Raw genomic sequence first — 5,365 nt, forward strand, 5'->3', positions numbered from 1 at the left:
CAATAGGATGCATCATGATCCGTCCCACCACAACGAGCACATGAAAAATCAATGATTTGTGAAGGTTTTGAACACAAACCAACACTTGAGTTCAACTTGGAAAGGCCTTCATTCAAGAGCTCAACTATGTGCTTAAGTTAGCCGACTTTCTCCAACTCATAAAGATCTCCTTGCTTCCCTTGGGACCTTCTTCGGCCTCCCCAAGAATAGCTAGTAGCCACTCCTTTAATTGTAGCTTCAACTTGGCTTTGAGGGATCTTAATCAATTGACCACCGGCACCCACATCTAGATCGGTCCTTGACATTGGCTCCAAGCCATCATAAAAGATTCTCCTGAGCAAATTACGGTTGATATCATGATGAGGACATGCTCTAATAAAATCCTTAAACCTTTCCCATGCTTCCCCAAGAGTTTCATCCATTTCTTGCTCAAAGGAATCTATCTTCCTCCTCATCTTTGCGGTTTGCTCCTCAGAAATGAACCTCTTGAGAAAGGCCTTTGCAACTTCCTTCCTTGTGGTGAGAGTTGGGCTTCAAAAGATTGAGCCATTTCATTGCTCTTCCGGTGAGAGATTGCCGAAAGAGATGCATACGAATGTAATCTTTGCTTACTTCATTTGTTTGCATCATTGCACACAACTCAAGGAATCGGTCCAAATGCTCAATAGGGTCTTCACTTACGCCTCCGAAAATTGCTCAATTTGCACCATCCTAGCATTTTGTGGATGGATCGTGAAATTAGTCTCGGTGGTCGGGAGAAGTATACCACTCGTGAGCTCATAGATTTCCAGGTTTCCAAACTCCCTAAAAAGAAGGTCATCCTCTTGTCTTGCAATACCTCTTTTTGAATACAACAAAGTTAAGCACACGATTAGCAATGACAAGTAGGTTTAATCAAGCAAAATGAAAGAAAGGAAAGCAAATAAAATGACTCTAACAATAGCAAAAATAAATGTTAAACAAGCCGCTTCCCGGCAACGGCGCCAAAATTTGATAGGGATAAGATAGGTCGTTATAATACCACCCTAACCAAATTAATCACTTATAATACCTAAACCTACACTAAACTAGTTAGTGGCAAGTAAAGGCTCGAACAACTAGGGAAGCACGCTAATTCAACATCAAATATCACTAATGCAAGAGTGAAAAGGGGATAGTTTTGTTGGTTTTGTTGAGTAAGAATACTAAAACTACTAATAAACAAGAAGATGATAATTAAAATCAATAGAAAATGACGCTAAAGATACGGGGGTATCCAATATAATTAGAAAGAGAAGAATAATGGTGATTATCATGAAACATATGCCAAAGAACACAAGATTCTACCTAAACAACTCATTCTCATGCAATAGTCTAGGCAAATCAATGAAAGAGGTCTACACTAATAAGGTTCATTCTCATGCATCCTATTAGTTACAATCAAATCAAGAGATTAAAGAAGCACAATCCATAAAAAAATCCACTTTAATAACTCATTCTCATTCAATCATTAAAATAGAGATGATCCTAATCTAGTTCAAATCACTTTCATGCATTTAAACTAGAAAACATCAAATAGAGTGCAACAATAATCCCAAGCTAATAAAAATCATGTCTTTCATCAATATATGGCATAAGTTCAATCCAATCATCATCATTCATCCAATATCAAATCATATCTTCCACCCCCTTCTCCTAGCCAAAAGTTTAGCCTAGAGAAGGGAGATTAAACACAATATCAAAACTAGAAATAAACTTAAGAAACTCAAAACAAAACATAATTAAAATCAATGAAATCAATAACAACTAGATGAACTAAGAAGATTAACAAGAATAAACAACAATAAAACAAATAAATAAAACTAAAGGAAAGGAGAAGAGATTACTAAAGAAAGGATTAATGAAAGATGAAAACTTGAATTCTTGCTTGATTGAAACTTAAACTTGAGCAAAATTGAATCTTGGAAGAAAATTGAGCCATAATCTATTTTCTCTCACTAAAAATTATCTAATCTAACCCTAAGAGAGAGAAGCTCTCCACAACTAAAAATTAAGAAAAATAAAATAAAAGAGCCTCCTTTTAATTCCCCCAAAAATGGGTGTTTTTACTTAGCTAAATAAAATAAAAAGAAAAGAGAACCAAAAGAAAAGAAAATAAAATAAAGAAAAGAAAAGGAAAAATAGAAAAAGAAATAAAATAAATAAAGAAAATAAAACCCATTTTTTCCCCCCAAACCGTAAGCCTCCTCATCTTCTTCTATTTCAATTTGGCTGCTCTTGAATCATCATCACCACCGTTTGATCCTCTTCTTCAATTATCACCAACCATTTTCATCTTCAATCATCACCGCTCATCATCATCATCAATTAATAAGCTTGAAATCAGACCGTTCGATATTAATGAACACCTCCATTCACGTGCAAATCACGTGAGAATTGACAAAGATAAGACCTACAACGGAGCGGCCGATTCAAACCTTAGAGCGCCCGCTCTGAAGGGTATGAAAATTAGGGCTGATTTAGAGCTTGCGGCTGGGATGCGGTGGCTCTGATTGGAGGCGTTGCGGTTGTGTATGGCGACTTTAATTGGTGGCTGACGATGGTTCTGGGTGGTGGTGATTGGAGGAGTTTTGGTGGTGTATTGGTTGCAGTTGGTGCTCGGTTTGAGTGGCTGAAGGTGGTGCCCGAAGGTGTTGTTGATGCCACAGCTGCTCGGACTTGTGGTGGCTATGAGTGGTTTCGGTGTTGGGTGAATTGCGAGCTGCAATTGTTGTTGTGGTTTTGGTGGCTGACGGAGGCTGCGGTGCGTGGTGTTTGTGGTGTTAGTTGCGTTACTGTTGTTGTAATTGGGTGGAGGTGGTTGAGGGGGTTGTTCAGGTGTGCAGATTTGGGGTTATTGGTGGGCTGAATTGGGGTTATTGGTGGGCTACTGGTGCGAATTGGTGAAGGGGCATTGGTTAGTGTTGTTGGTGGGCTGTTTTGCGTGAGGGAGCAGGGGAGAATTGGTGGTGATAGTGGCGGATTTGTGGTTGATTGTAGTGGCTGTTGAGCAGGGGATTGGCAATTGAAAAGCTTTGACTTGGACCTTGAACACGAGCCTACACACAAACAAACCCGAGGACAAAAGTGTGAAACCGAGACAAATAAAATAAAATAAATAAAAAGGAAATAAATAAAATAAAATAGAAAGAGAGAAGTAACACTAAACTAATAAAAATAAATAAATAAAAGTAAAATACAAATAAGAGAAATAAAACTAAAACTAACAAAGACATAAAACTATACAAGTAAATAAAATAAAGGGAAATTCTCAGTGGTAACATCCTATTTTTTTTATTTCTCTTTGGTAAAGGGCTTAAAAAGATTTTATCATCGGTAATCAACAATTAATTAAACTAAGCTAATGGTGACTTAATTGATAATTTAATTCATTTAAAAGACTAACTATGGTTAGCCTTGGTTAAATGGTCATGTTTTACACTAATACCCTTACTTAAACCTCTGAATTTTCCCAAATTCCTCCAAATTTTCCCTCATTTCGATTTCCCCCTTTTTTAAACCCTAATTTCTTCCCTGATTTCATCTTCAACCTCTGAATTTCACACCTCTCTTTCTCTCTCTCTCTGTTTTTATGGGTAGGTCTGGGTCTTCGTCTGTATCAATGCGGCCTGTCACAATGGAAGACAAGATCTCTTGGGTAAAGCACGTTTCCTGCAATTGTACACCTCCTAAGGTCGCTGCTGTGAAGATTTCTGAAACCACGAAAAATCCAAGAAGGTTGTTCTTTAAATGCAAGGCTTGCAATTATTTTGCTTGGCTCAGGGAAGAAGATATTGTCAGGGTTGGCGAAGAATTGGAAGTTGAACAAGGTCCAAATGGAGATGTGAAGGAAAAAGTAGTCGAACTAGCCAATTTTATCAAAGTTATTGTCAAAATGGCACTCATTCTGTATTTTGTGTTGTTGTTTGTTGTTAGTAAGAATTAGTAAGTTATGATTGTATTTGGCTTTACGCCTTAAGAATGTAAGCAATGATCTTTGAAGATGAATAAAATTACCAAAATTTTATGAAATGCTTTCAATTGTGGCTGCAATACATTACAGTACTAAGAAAATTCACATCATGTCACAAAATACTACTGTTCAAATACCACTAAATTAGTTCCAAAAAACTTGTCCTGAAAACACTAAAATCACATCATTGTTCAATTTCTACTCATATAAGCTAGTAGCACTGAATAAGTTCAAAAAGACTGATGTTCTGATGATACATCAAGTTGGTTGGGAGGCAGATACACCCTTCCTAGCCCTCTTTGAAGTTCTTGTTGGCTGTGATGCAGAAGCAACTGTAGTTGGGTCAGGTTGAGACAGAGAAACACCTTTCTTGGGCTTAGGAGGTTGCTTAGTCTTTTGCTGCCATGCTTGCTTTCTCTTTACCAGTTCATCCTCCTTGGCATGTCACCTTGTTATGACCAAAGTTGCCACACTTGCTGCATCTAATAGTCTTAGATCTCTTCCCTTTTGCTTGCTCACCTTCCTCCCTTCTCCTATTTCTTGCTGGCCTCCCAATTCCTCTTTGCATAGGTGGGGGCTGAATTTCTGGGTAGGTGTTATCTGCCCACTGTTCAACATTGGGAATGGCCTTAATACTATTCTTGTAAGTGAGCTTGTATCTCCTAACTGAGTACCATTCACTCACATACTTGTGAGGATCATCATTGGAGTGATAAATGGCCCTCATTGCATGTTTACATGGCAAACCAGATATCTGCCATGCATTACAAGCACAAGTCTTCTCCCTTAAGTTCACTTGAAGAACAGACTTCCCATCCAACACCTCAAACTCACAATCTCCAGACAGTAAGCATTTGCAAGATCTAGACTCTTTGCTAATGACCTGAAGTCTGTTGATGATATTTGGACAGAGATCATCTCTCCAGCTCTCACATTGTTCCTTTCTTGTTGCCATTCTTACCATTGTAAGTCTTCTAACACCTGTATCATAAAAGAACCATACAAGTTAACAATGTACTCATGTGTGTACATGATCATAAAGCATATTAATTTAGGGACATTACCTTCAAGCAAAGTAAGCACAGGTCTGCATCTATCAATGCCCGATGTGGCATTGAAACTTTCTACAAAATTAGACTTGTTCACATCAGACTTGATAGCAGGGTTAAAGGCATGCTTGGACCAAACTGATTGTGGACCTAATTTTGACAGCCATTCCAAAGCTAAAGGATTAGCTTTTTGCAGAGCTTCCATTGCCTTTCTGAATGTGAAAGGGTTATAAGCTCCAGCTGCCTTCCAGAACAGTTGGAACATAAGCAAGCCTGGGAACTGAGGTTTAAAATTCTTCACAAGATGCTTGCAGCAATATCTCCT

At 38.1% G+C, this 5,365-nt stretch overlaps 1 non-coding gene across 1 annotated transcript; it reads left to right on the forward strand.

Moving 5' to 3' along the window:
* Window positions 1–351: 351 nt before the first annotated feature.
* On the forward strand, window positions 352–458 carry LOC145629813 (small nucleolar RNA R71). The gene has a single exon (XR_014111951.1). It is a non-coding gene; the product is annotated as a small nucleolar RNA R71 (small nucleolar RNA).
* Window positions 459–5,365: the final 4,907 nt, after the last annotated feature.

Source organism: Chenopodium album, chromosome 4, assembly GCF_948465745.1.
Source record: "Chenopodium album chromosome 4, dcCheAlbu1.1, whole genome shotgun sequence".
Lineage (NCBI taxonomy): Eukaryota > Viridiplantae > Streptophyta > Magnoliopsida > Caryophyllales > Amaranthaceae > Chenopodium > Chenopodium album.